At 46.0% G+C, this 14026-nt stretch overlaps 1 long non-coding RNA gene across 1 annotated transcript; it reads right to left on the reverse strand.

The window, feature by feature from the left end:
* Positions 1 to 6172: 6172 nt before the first annotated feature.
* On the reverse strand, positions 6173 to 13815 carry LOC146395298 (uncharacterized). Its single transcript, XR_014832312.1, has 2 exons — positions 9706 to 13815; positions 6173 to 8970 (listed from the first exon to the last, which is right to left on the reverse strand). It is a non-coding gene; the product is annotated as an uncharacterized LOC146395298 (long non-coding RNA).
* Between the last annotated feature and the right edge of the window lie 211 nt (positions 13816 to 14026).

Here is a 14026-nt window from a genome sequence, read left to right on the forward strand (position 1 = left end):
TGTACCACAGCTTGTTTATCCATTCACCTGTCGATGGGTGTTCAGAGTGTTTCCAGTTTGGGGTCTTACAAATAAAACAGCTGTGAACATTCATGTACCAGTCTTTGAATACATGCTTTCATTACTTTGGGTTAAATATCAAGGAGAAGAATGGCTGGATCATATGACAGGTGTGTGTTTAACTTTTTAAGAAACTGCCAAATTATCTTTCAGAGTGGTTGTACAATTTTTACATCCCCACCCACCATGGATGAGACTTCCAGTTGTTCCACATCCTCGCCAGCACTTGGTATGTTTGTCTTTTGACTTTTAGACATTCTAATAGGTATGTGAGTGGCATGCCTTGTGGTTTTAACTTGCATTTTCCCCTAATGGCGGATCATGTTGAGCATCTCTTCGTGTATTTTATTTGTCACCTGTAAATCGTCTTTGGTGAAGTGTCTGTTCAAATCGTTTGCTCATTTTTAATTTTTTAAAATTGATTTTGAGACTTCTTCATATATACAAGACCTTTGTCAGATATGACTTGCAAATATGTTCTTCAGTCTGTGGCTGGTTATTTCATTCTTTTACTGGTGTCTTTCAAAGAACATACGTTTGTAATCTTGATGAAGTCCAACTTATCAGTTTATTCTTTCATGATAATGCTTTTGGCATCATATCTAAGAAAACTTTGCCTAACCTGAGGTCACAAAGGTTTTCTCAGATGTTTTATTCTAAAATTTTTATAGTTTTAGATTTTGCTCTTTTGTTAGTCTTTATTTTTATGCCTGAGATAGGTTTTTTTTTTTTTTTGGTCTTTTTAGGGCTGCACCTGGGCCATATGGAGGTTCCCAGGCTAGGGGTCACATCAGAGCTGCAGCTGCTGACCTATACCACAGCCACAGCAATGACAGATCTGAGCCGTGTCTGCAACCTACACCACAGCTCACGGCAATGCCAGATCCTTAACCCACTAAGTGGGGCCAGGGATTGAACCTGTGTCCTCATGGTTGCTAGTCAGATTCGTTTCTGTTGAGCCATGACAGGAACACCTGCCTGAGCTAGTTTGAGTTGGGTTTTTGGTATTGCAAAGAAGAGAGTCCCTGAAGACGTAATTTGTCTAGAAGGGAAAGCTTAAAAATCTTCCATGGCTCCATTGTCTTAAGGTAATATCTCCATGCCCTGGTATGGCTCAATGGTGACTTCCCTTTGTCCTTTGGTTTGGATATACTGAACAATGCCAATTTCTTAAGCTCATGACCAATGCAATCCTTTCTTTGAGCTTTAGGGCAGGCTGGACCACAGAACCATGCTGAAGCGAGATTCCAGTCTTCCTCTTCTCCAGATACAAAGTTCTTTGAATTTGAGAAGACAACCAGGATGCTACTCTGGCCTGTTCCAGAGCTTGACAATTTATTTCCCTGTCCTCCATCAAAAGTGTCCCGAGTCCTCTGCCCTTGGGCTCAGAGTCCCAGTACTTTTCCGTTTGTTTGTTTGTTTGGTTTTTTTTTTTTTTTTGGCCACACTTGTGGCATGCAGAACCTCTGGGACCAGGGATCGAACCTGAGCCACAGCATTGACAATGCCGGATCCTTAACCTGCTAAGCCACCAGGGAATTCCCCTAGCTGTGTTTTTCTGTTTGTTTCCATAGCTGAGATAATATCTGGCACATGTTTTGCACTCTGGTTTCTCATTTGCTGCTCCACTTTGATATCGTAAAGAATTTTCCAGCTCTTTTGGTAAAAACCATGATTAATTGAATAATAGTCCATTTGAGTGGATATTAAATAATTTAACATTTTCCCAATAGTTGATTATTTCAGTTGTTTCAACTTTTTGTTTCGTTATAAACAAGGCCACGCTACCTCTCTTTGTACATAAATCTTTGTCAATTTGAGATTATCTTCTTCTGATGGAGCGCCATAAGTGTAATTACTGGGTCAAAGGCTGTAGTAATTTACATTCCCATCAGCAGTATTGTCGGTTTCATCACACCCTAGCCAGCATGGGGTATTCTCATTAAAAATGTTTTTCCCCACTCTGTGATGGGCAAAAAGTGTTATCTCACTGTTGTTTTAATTTACTTTTTAAAAAATAATTAGATATTGGAAAATAGGTTCAACCTATGAGCCATAAAAAATTAATCTTCTGTTAATTGAGTGTTCCTCTCCCTTCACATTTATCCAGCAGTGATGTGAATTTTTAAAACTCAATTTGTATGGATTCTTAAACACCAAGGATATTAACCCTCGGCGTGACATCTTAAGAAGTTATTTTCCATGTTCGTACAGTTAAGTCTAAAATTTCAAATCTGTTTTCCCTTTCTTTTCTTTGTGAATGCTTCCCTTGCTTTTAGGCTTAGAAGGCAGCACTTATCCAGAGTTTTGGAGGAATATTCACTTCGACTTTATTCAAGTGTGATTTTTAATTGAAATCTTTAATCCATCTGAACTTGATGTTGGTGTATAACATGAAGTGAAGAATAAGGTGGATTTGCTTTTCCAAATGGCTTAGCGATCATTCTAGCACCTTTTATTGACTAAGCCCTTCTTTCCTCACTGCTCCAGGGTGCCCTTTTTTTAACTGTCTCATGTATGGTAATAGTTTTCTCTTACACTGTGTACGAGTGGAATTCCTTTTGCCTCACTCTCCATGCCACTGCCCAAGCTTCCCGGGTGCACTGTTCTCGGGGGTCCTGGGTGACATTATATGGGGGGAGTGTGGATGAAATGGTTGGCATTCTTGCCACACTCCCCTTTGGAAAGCTCTCCTAACTCCTCATTCACTCTCCCATGTAGAACTCAGCCGGTGCATGTGTGTGCACACGTTTTTCTGATCGTCCTATTGATCGCAAACTCTTTTTGGCTAAAAGGTTTTTTTGTTTGGTTGGTTGGTTTTGGTCTTTTTAGGGCTGCATATGGACGTTCCCAGGCTAGGGGATGAATTGGCGCTGCAGCTGCCGGCCTATGCCACAGCCACGGCAACACGGATCTGAGCCACATCTGCGACCTACACCACAGCTCATGGAAATGCAGAATTCTTAATCCACTGAATGAGGCCAGGGATTGAGCCTGTGTCTTCATGGATACTAGTCAAGTTTGTTTCCAAAGAGCCACCATGGGAACTACAGCCTCCCCTCTTTTAGGGCTGCGCCTACAGCATATGGATATTCCCAGGCCAGGGGTCGAATCAGAGCTGCAGCTGCCAGTCTATACCACAGCCACAGCAACATGAGATCTGAGCTGCATCTGTGAGCTACACCACAGCTCACAACAATGCTGTGTGGGATCCTTAATGCACTGATGGAGGCCAGGGACCGAACCCGCATCCTCATGGACACCGGTGGGTTTGTAACCTGTCGAGCCATAACAGGAACTCCCTTGGCTATAAGATTTTGATCCTCTATTGCAGATTTTTATTTCAAGTCAGACAATAATGTATTCAGCAGCCCCCAGTGGGGATGGTTCTTGAATGAATGCGACAGAGTCCTGGCCATGGTCAGGATGAAATTCCTGCTAATGTGAGACACGGCTAAGTCACAAAAGGTCACATACAAATTCCCTGAAAGAAAGTGGGACATAGGTTACTCGGTAAAAGGCCAAGTATTGACTTGTCTCCCGGGAGCTGGATGCACATCATTGCCTGGGATGGATCCCTCTCGTCCACGTGACCTCATTTCCTTGGAGGCTTCATTTAGCTAATTGCCCCTGCTCTGCAATGGCTCACATCCCACAGGTGCCTTCTGGGAAAATTAACATGCCCAGATATTGCTCTTCTATTAAAACCAAAGCCAAATGAAATACGCTGCACCTTTATCCACCCTCCTCCCCTCACAGGTAGACCATAGATCTTCACCTTTGATCTCCCCCCAAAAGTGGCAAAGGGCCCCAAAGGCCAAGTCCAGAGTAGCCAATCAGGCTTCACCTCCCCTCCTGCCCATGGCCCCTCTGCAGCCACCTCTGTCCTTTGGGAAACTCTCCTCCCTGGGCTTCTGGAGACTCTCTCCCATCTTGCTTGCCCCTCTGTCCCTCCTTCTCAGTCTCTTTTTTCCGTATCTAGCCCCCTTAATGCTGGTGCCCGTCTGGGCTTAGCCTCTGTCCTCTGTTCATTCCCTCCATACTCTACTCCTTAATTTCACCCACCGCCCGAGTTGCTTCAATACCCCCTACACCCCCACCTGTGCTTGAACCCCCCCCAATCCTCATCTTCAGCCTGAGTTCTTCAAAAATGCCCCTCATACTCAACACATTCGGCAGACAGCTAGCTCTGTCCAAAATCTGGGGCTGCACCAGAGTCCCACATCTCATGGAAAGATACCACCAAACAGACATGGGGGGGGTCTTTCTCCCCTGCTCACTCGCACCCATCCCCCACCCACAGGCCAGCCTCATGCCTTGGAGTCTTGACCTCCCAGTGGCTCCTGAATCCTCCTGGCTCTCTTCACCTCCACTGCCAACAAGCTAGTCCAAGCCCCCAGCCCTAGTATGGATTGCCCTTGGAGAGTTGCCATCTCCCTGCAGCCCTGCCTGCACCCCTGCATCCTTTTTTCCTCACTAGAAGCCAGAGGGATACCTTCAACCTGCAAGTAGGAACATGTCATCGCTATTTTATTTTTTATTTTATTTTATTTTATTTTAATCTTACTTTTAGGGCTGCACCTGTGGCATACGGAAGTTCCCTGGCTAGGGATGGAATTAAAGCTGCAGCTGCCAGCCTATGCCACAGCCACAGCCACATCCGCCAGATCCGAGCCGCATCTATGACCTACACCGCAGCTCACGGCCATGCCGGATCCTTAACCCACTGAGCGAGGCCAGGGATCGAACCTGCATCTTTATGGATACTAGTCGGGTGTGTTACAGCTGCGCCACCACAGGAACTCCCTCATTGCTGTTTTAAGGTTCCTCCAAAGAACCCCCTCCGGACTCCTGCTGTCGCCATCATTCTTAGGATCAAGCCCCAAACCTCCCCAGCCTGCTGAATCCTCCAGCTGACTTCTCACCCTGCTCCCCTATCACGGGCCAGCCTTCCTTCCCTTCCCCTCCCGCTGCAGGGCCTTCATTTGGAATGCTCATTCGGATTCCTCTGAGTGGTGGATGACGGCTCATCTTTCAGATTTCTTCTGGGAAACATCAGCAGACCCCCTCCTCCCTGACTTCCGGCCCCGTTGCTGCTCTGGGCACCATACACCTCTCCTTCCATCAGCTCGTGGGGGCAGGCTGTGTCTGTCCTGTTCACAGGTCCCCCTGCGAGAGCTAGCCAGCACGTAGGAAGGAGAGGCTCAAGAACTCTTTGTTGACTTGAGTAGAAAACTTTCTCCCGACTCCACACTTCACTTTCTTAGCTTCCAAACAATCCTTCTTGAAACTTTTCTAATTATCTAAACTTAATTATCTAAACTTCGGCAAAAGGGGAGTCTTTGCTGACTATCTATTATCCTCAGGCGCTGCAGTCAGGGTTCTGCTCCATCTCACCCCTGAAACCGCTCTTGCTGAGGGCTCCGATAACCTCCTAATTACCAACTTCAGTGGGTGTTTTTCCATCCCTGTCTTATTGGAATTCTCTGCAGGGTCTGATATTGTTGATCACCCTCGCCTTCTTGAAACGCTCGGCTCTCTTGGTTTCCATGACAACACCCTCTCCTTGTTTTTAACCCGTCTCTATGACGCCTTTTCCTTCCCAGTCTCATTAATCAGAGCCTCTGACTCAACCACCCTTGAAATGTTAGGGTCCTGAAGACTCGATATTGTGAAGATGTCAATTTTCTCCAAATTAATGTACAAATTCAATGCCTTCCTAATCAAAATCCCACCAGGGTTTTCTAATGGGAACTTAATAAGCTGATTCTAAAGGTCATAAGGGAGAGGAGATGGGCAAGAATAGCCAAGATAATTTGGAGAAAGAAAAACAAGTGGTGGGAGCACAGTAGGAGGAAAAGGATTGAATTTGTCCTACTAGGTCACAAAGGATAAAGCAGAAATGATGAAACAGCATGGCCAGGAAGAGACACACTGATCTATAGAACAGACGAGGTCTTACCATATTCTAGGATGGGCATTTCAAACGAGGGGCATGGGCTGCCAGGAGCACAAAGCTCCCCACTCCTCGGCTCTTTGAAAGGAACCCACCCAGGCAGCCTCCCTCACGCTGGACCATTTTCTTTCCTTTTCTGATCGTCCCTCCTCCTCACCTTCAAAACTTGCCTGATGCAGGTACCATCCCCTTCAGACCTGATGCTCTCTTTTTTCCCTTGATTTTTGTTTTCTTTTTTCTTGGTTCGCCTAGTATAAAAGTAGTATATGATCTTGGATGGCGAGTATATTGTATATTGTGTTCAATACACCATTCTCGTTCTCATCCGTCTTTTTGAAAACTATATTCATAAAACAGTGACACCTGATCATGGCTGAAAATGTGTGCAGTAACGAAAGCATGAAGAAGAACAGAAAAATCTGGAATCCCAGCACCCACAGTTGGGTTCTGTGCAAATGCATCTGAAGAGCAATCTCCTCTTGGTCTTTTTATGCATTTGTTTACAATAAATACTTTTATTATATATATAATTTTGCACCATCCTCTTACACTGATTATATGCTAAGCATTTCTCCGTGTTAGTCAACATTCTTTGTAATTATTATGTTTAATGGCTGCCTAATAATCTATTTAATGAATGAAACATAATTTGGTTAACCATTCCCCAGGGACTGGAGATTTTGATAGCTTCCTTTTTTTCCCTCCCTGTTCCCCCCCCCCCATTTTTTTGGCTTTTATAAATAAAGCCACAGTGCACATCTATCTGCACCCATCTTTCTTTCCTTTAGATCATTTTCTTGGGATGAGCTTCCTGTGAATGGAATTCCTGAGCCAAACAGTATGAACCTTTTTGAGGCTCTTTACACATCTTAAGCAAATTGTCTTCTAGAAAGGTTTTGCCACTTCACAGTCCTGCCAGCTGTGCACAAGAGGTCCTGTACCACTGGGATCGAGCCAGCACTGCCAGCCTCTTGTTTTGTAGTGCGCTTTTGATGGGCCCAAAGTGGTATCTCTCCATCCTAATTTACATGTATTTTATTATGACTAAGTTCAACATTTTTAACTGAATTTGCCTTTTGAACTTCATCTTTCATAAATGGACTCTTACTGCCTTTTATTGCCCCAACAATTCATTACGAAAACTCTTACTGCTCGGTGAATGTTTTATTTATGAGAATTTTCAACACAGAGAAACTTACATTTCCTATAGGCAATTATATTTGTATTTTCCATCATAATTCTCTCTATGGCTCTGAGGGCTGCAATGGCCTCCCTCAATCACAGTTTAGTTAATGAATCATTTCCACTTTTCTTCTAGTTAGTAGTATAATTTTTTTTTTCTTTTTTGCAGTAAACTCTTTAAATCACCTGACACTGATTTTGATGATTAGTCCAAGGGGAGGTGAAACTTGCTTTTGGTTTCCTAAATAGATAAAAATCATTTCCCAGCCCCACTTCATGACAAATCCTTCCACTCGCCATTACTTTGTGTGGTGCCTCTGCTCTTCTCATAAGCTGCAGTGATATTCTGGAGAATCTCCATCTGGGTTTTCTCCTCTATTCCATTGAGACATTCCCCCTCCCTTTTTTTTAGGGCCACACCCAAGGCATATGGAAGTTCCCAGGCTAGGAGTCGAGTCGGAGCTGCAGCTGCCAGCCTACAACACAGCTCATGGCAACGTTGGATCCTTAACCCACTGAGTGGGGCCAAGGATTGAACCTGCATCCTCATGGATGCTAGTCAGGCTTGTTACTACTGAGCCACAACAGGAACTCCTGGTCTTCCCCCTTTTTTTTTGCCAAGAAAAATATCATTCTGTTTTATGTTGTACTGTAGTATCTGTTAGGGCTAGAATCCTGGAAATCTCTACTTCTGATCAGATTGGTTGACCAAACATCCAGCACCCACATTCAACATCCTTTTGGGTATCTCATCATGGGCTTCCCACAGGACCACTTTCCCACACATATGCACGTTTTTTCTTTGTTTGTTTGCTTTTTTTTTAGGGCCACACCTGCAGCATATGGAGGTTTGCAGGCTAGGGGTAAAATCAGAGCTATAGCTGCTGGTGTACGCCACAGCCAGAGCAACGCCAGATCCTAAACCCACTGATCGAGGCCAAGGATTGAACTCGCATCTTCATGGATCCTGTTTGGGTTTGTTAACTGCTGAGCCAGGAAGGGAACTCCTATACACATTTTTCTAGCTATTTCTTCTCCCTGGATATCAAATTGCATCACTGCGCTCCGCAGGGGCTCGCTATGGCCCTGAAATCTGGAGACGAGGTCGAGAGATCTGGGCTCAGCACTGCCCCTGCCAGCCACACACTGTCTCTGGAGACCTCAGCTTCCTTTTCTGTAAAATGGGCTTGCCCCCACCAAGTGAGGTGGAGAACATCGGCCAGATTTACTCTCCACGCAGCAACTGTGTGTGTGTGGGGGGGGGGGCGGGAACACCAGAGTGGGTGGGGGGAAATGGTCTCTAAGAAATGGCCTGTGGGGAGCTTTTCTTAGAAGAAGTCAGAGGATGTGCGGGAAACCAACAGAATGTTCAGGAAGGAAGTGGGGCAGGGACCCTGCTCTGGACAGGGGGCCAGGGAGGGCTTTCTCTGAGTGGATGTTTAAGCTGGAAAGGCTGAGAGGAAGAGGTGGGGGAGAGGTTTCCTGGGACGAGGGACAATGTGAGCAAAGGCTGTCGGAGAGGACTTGCCTGGGTGCAATTGAGGAACTGAAAGAATACGCTGGTGGCCAATGGACAGTGAGCGGGGATCGAAGAAACGGGCAGGTCCAGTGAGCCTGGCAGGCCTTGAAACCAGGACAGGAGTTTGTTCTAAGAGCAATGGGAAGTCCCTGAAGGCTGATTATATGGAGGAAAATGATGTGATCATTTTTATTTTATTATTTTATTTCATTGCTTTTTAGGGCCGCACCCGTGACATATGGAAGTTCCCAGGCTAGGGGTTGAACTGGAGCTGTAGCCACTGGCCTATACCACTGGCCAGAATTAATGAATTAAAAAATATAAACAGGAGTTCCCGTCATGGCACAGTGGTTAACGAATCTGACTAGGAACCATGAGGTTACAGGTTCGATCCCTGGCCTTGCTCAGTGGGTTAAGGATCTGGCATTGCTGTGAGCTGTGGTGTAGGTCGCAGACGCGGCTCGGATCCCGAGCTGCTGTGGCTCTGGTGTAGGCTGGCGGCTACAGCTCCAATTCGACCCCTAGCCTGGGAACCTCCATATGCCTTGAGAGCAGCCCTAGAAAAGGCAAAAAGGCCAAAATATATGTGTGTGTGTGTATATATATATATATATATATATTTGTGTGTGTGTATATATATATAAACAGGGAGTTCCCATTGTGGCTCAGCTGAAACGAATCCAACTAGTATCCTTGAGGGCTCAGGTTTGATCCTTGACCTCAGTCAGTGGATCAGGGATCCAGCGTTGCAGTGAGCTGTGGTTTAGGTCGCAGGTGCACCTTGGATCCCACACTGTCACCTGTGAAAAGCTGGGTCCAGCTTGGGAGGAGGAGTCCCAGCCCTTCCTCCTGTGCACATCCTCTGAGCACGCCTCCCAGTGCCCAGCCACGGAACTAAACTGGTGACATTTCCAACCCCCAACCCTCCCATCCCTACCTCTCCCAAAGCTTCTTTTGCCGCCAATCTCCCAGCTTGAGAAGTTCTCACAAGGTCTTTTTGATAAAAAAGAAAAAATTCTGAACCTCCATTTCAGACATTTGATTTCAAGCAGAAAATCATTATTCTACCTCTACCTCACTCACTGCCTGTTGCTAGGTACTGAAAGGTACCAAAAACAAACAAACAAACAAACAAACAAAAAACCCCCAAAACCCCAAAAAACCAAAAAAACGAATAAAGACATGGCCCCAGACAAGAGGCAGGATGAAATCGCTGCTGATCAGAGCTGTAGTCAGTACTCAGAGGGTAGAGAAACAACCTCCAGAAAAACACGGAGATCAGGTTACTTGGTAAAATGTACATGATTTAATTTGCCCCTTTCCATGAACACAACTAATCCCTTCACCTATACACTTAATCCCCCCATTCTGGGGCCCCTTCCGCTACCTGTCCCTGCTTTTCAAACTCACATAGCCCTTCTCCCTCCAAACAACAGCTTGAAAGAAAGAGTACTTTCCAGAACCTTCTGTCCTCCCCTCCCAGGTCCCCCTTTTCCCTCCTGCTTTCTCAATCAGTCTCCACATCATCCTCCACCCAGTTAGCTTTGCCCCCTCCCCTAAAATTGCAGTGGCAGGGGTCCCCAAAGACCAGGTCCAGGGCATGCCCTCACCTCCCTGGATGTCTGCGCACCTGGCTGGCCAGTGGCCACTCTGTCCTGGAAACTCTCCTTCACGGGCTTCTGTGTTCTGTCTTTCCTTATCTTCTCTTTCTCACATGCCACCTCCCTATCTAGACCAGCCCCATTCAGTGTCAGGGTTGTCTGGGGCTTGGTCTTCTCTTTCACTGAGTACCTTTTCCCTCAATCTTATGCATCCCTAGTGCTTTGCCTACCTCCTGGGTGCTGATTCTCCAAACTGATTGTCCAGTCCCAGCCTCCTCTGAGCTTTAGACCAACACATCCATCTTTCTCTTGAATGACCGCCCTTCCAGAGCTCTACCCTGTGCTCCAGAACTGATAGCCAACCATTGGCCAATGTCTCAGACATCTCAGTCTTGTGACTGAAATGAAATTCCTGATCTGCTTTTCTTTTTCATCACTTGATTATCCTTTTTTAGTGCAAATTCCTAATCCTTCTTCCTCTAAATTATCCTCATCTACTGTTTCCTGTTTTGGAGAATGATGCCATTGCTATGGTAGGAGACACTTGGCAGTCACCCTAGAGTCTTCTCCTACTGCACCTGTGACATCCCATCATAAGGCAAGTTGGTCGTACCTCCTAACTCTTTCCATCATCACCACCAATAACTTAGTCCAAGCCATCATCTCTCACTTGCTCCACTGCAGTTACCTGCTAATTGTTCTCCTCAAATTACTCTTCCTTCCAATGATCCAAGCTTCCCAGAATAGCCAGGGTGGTCTTTTAAGTATATACTTCTTTTTAATACCCATCTCCTACTTGAAATCATTCAATGGCTTTTAGAGAAAGATCAACTGATTTCTCCAGCCTCATCATACACCGTGACCACCCCCTCTCCCCACTCTCTACATGGTTCCTACCCCAACAGTCATTTCTATTTGGTTCTTGCTAACAGAAAACACTCCAGGTGACAAAGACTGATCTACGAGAGTCACAATGGGAAGGCCTATTTCTCTTGTCAGTGACTGGTTTCTGAGTGGGCATTTGGGGCAAATCTGATCAATGAGAGTTGGTAGTGGTAGAGGCGTGGGAAAGATCCTCAAAGAGAGGTATAAGGAACAACCACTCTCACCCATCTCTGGACTTTGGTATGGGGAATACAATGCCTGGAGTGCCTGCAGCCATCTTGTGACCATGGGGACAGGAGCTGATATTCAGAGGATGGGAGAACTGAAAGATGGACAGAAACTGGGTCCTTGATGACATTAGAGCTGCCTCCCTTGGAACTCATTATGTGTGATAATAAAGCTCTTATTGTTTAACTGTTTTTGAGTTGGGTTTTCTGTCACTTGGGTCAAAATCATTCTTACTGATAAGTGCCGCAGTTATGAAGTTATGAAGTCCTTCTGGTTTCTGGAATGTACCACCCTCCTACCACAGAGCTCCCCACATGCCATAACCTCATGTGCCATGCTCTTCCCATTTTTGGTTAACTTCCACTCCTCTGATCAAATGTCGCTTCTCTGATCTAGGAAGATTTCTCCATGGCACCTATTAGAGCTTAAAATTAGGGATTTCTTGATTTACTTGATGGCAATCTGGCTCCCTCCCTGGACTGGCAGCCCTAGGCGGGGAGAGATGAAGTCTGTCTTTGCTCAATGTCACATACCTTCCCACGCACCTGTCCCAGTGCTTAGATGAACCAAGTTCACTGATTCCACCAGAATCCTGGCAGGGTGGCGCACTCTAAAGGACTCGACCGAAGTTATTTTAATAAACAGACTACTCACAGAGTGTGGGAGGGCCAAGGGTTCCAGAGATAACAAAGGACCCAGGAATGAGAAACAACTGGAAGTCATCAGTAAGTCTACTCTTAAAGAGATGAGAGGAGGGCATGGGTTTACAGAACCTGGAGAGAAAGCTGTGGCTTTAAGAAAGGGACCCCACCTGTATCCACGAACAAGGGATTATGGTCAGTGCCAACCTACAGCCCATAGGAAGACAGGCAAGAGAACCTTACTCTCCTTTCCCCTTGACTTTCCCACTGGTTCTTCTATTGGTCAAACTCAGCTAGAAGCCAGAGGGCAGGGAGCATGGGTGGTGGTCAGCCATCCAGGGCACAGAGCAGGATGCAAACAAAGGGAGGATGGCTCTGGAGGGGCCAGTGAAGAATATCCAGCACGGTCACCAAAGGACCTTCTGCTCCTCCACTCAATGCACCTTTACCCTTTCTTACTGGTCCTAAGCACCCTGTGGAATTTGACAGCGGACAAGGACTTGCCTCTAAGCTTTTCAGAATCAGAAAGGGAGTCTTCTCCACCGCTCGCTCTCGAGACATCTGCTCTCGAGACATCTGCAATCATACCCACCCTGTTTCCTTTCAGCCAGGTTCAGAAAATGGATCCAAGCTCACAAATCATTCCTCTTTTCATCCCCTACCTCTCTGCTAATGGCCTTTTTCAAGACGAGAAGATTCTAGGGTCTCTCATTTTCAAAAATCCTCCATTGATCACTCACATTTTTCTCGCTGCCACCCAGCACCTCCCCTAGTCATCCAAACTTTCTCAGGAGAGGCCTGCATCTCCTCTACCCATTTATTCCATTGCCCCTGTTAACTAGCTTTTACCCCTTCGCCCTCCCAAACAGTACTTGCTAAGGTTCATAACAGCCCTCTGATTGCTAAATTCAAAGGACTTTGCTTCTTATTTTTCTGCGATTCGGGCCACATCAGAGTGTTGATTACTTTCTCCTTGGAACTCGTCACTACCTTGGTTGCCTTGGCAACCCCCTCTCCTAGTTGTTTGTCTCTCCCTCTCCTTTGTTGACCTCCCACACCTCAATCAGCCCCTCAAATGTCACTGTAAATCACGATTCTGCCCTGGGGTCCTCTCCCACTCTGGTCATCTCACTCATTCCTGGGGTTCCTGAGCCTGGGGTTGGCCTCTCCAGTCCAATCACTTCCTGGATTGGGATCCAGCTGCCTGCTGAGATCCACCTGGATGTGCCCCCAGCTTCAGAAAGCTCTGTCTGGGACCGAGCCCATTATTGCTCCACTCGAACTGGCCCCATGCTGTGCTTCCCATCCCTAGCACCTCCCCATCACCCCCTGAGGGCCCCACCCAAGACACATGGGAATCACCCTTGGCTCTACAACAATAGAGCCATGCATTTCTGACTTTATTTTCTAAAACTTTCCAGGTTCTGTCCATCCCTCTTGCCACTGCTCTAGGCCAGGCCTCATCCTATCTAACCTGGACCATGATGATGGGCTTTTAATTGAATTCCCTACCTAGTGACCATCACTTTCCACATCTAGTCTTTACACTGGTCACAGAGATTTTCCCATGCCACCAATCTGAATGTGTCACTGGTGTAAAAATAGCACTGATTGCACGATGGTCAAAACGCCCGGAAGGCTCTCATCTCTGTCCACTTCTTCAGTCTACTCTTCATTCCCTCTTCATTCTCTCATATTCCGGGAACTCTAAATGCCCCCAAGCTCACATTTGCTAATTCTCACTTCTGTGCTGCTTCCTTTGCTTGAAATGTCCTTCCAGTCTCTTCTACCTTTCTCATTCCTACTCATCTTTAAGAAGTCAGACCTGTGGTCACCTCCTCTGCAAAGTTCCATGTGTATCTATGCTCCATTTTTTTTTTCACTGAATGTTTTTTTTATTAGAGTTGATTTACAGTGTTGTGCCAATTTCTGTTGTACTGCATAGTGACCCCAT

This window comes from Sus scrofa, chromosome 17 (assembly GCF_054392235.1).
Source record: "Sus scrofa isolate SSC_HxYL_T2T_F1_AM1 chromosome 17, Sscrofa_HxYL_maternal_Yorkshire_Landrace_v2.0, whole genome shotgun sequence".
NCBI classification, from domain to species: domain Eukaryota; kingdom Metazoa; phylum Chordata; class Mammalia; order Artiodactyla; family Suidae; genus Sus; species Sus scrofa.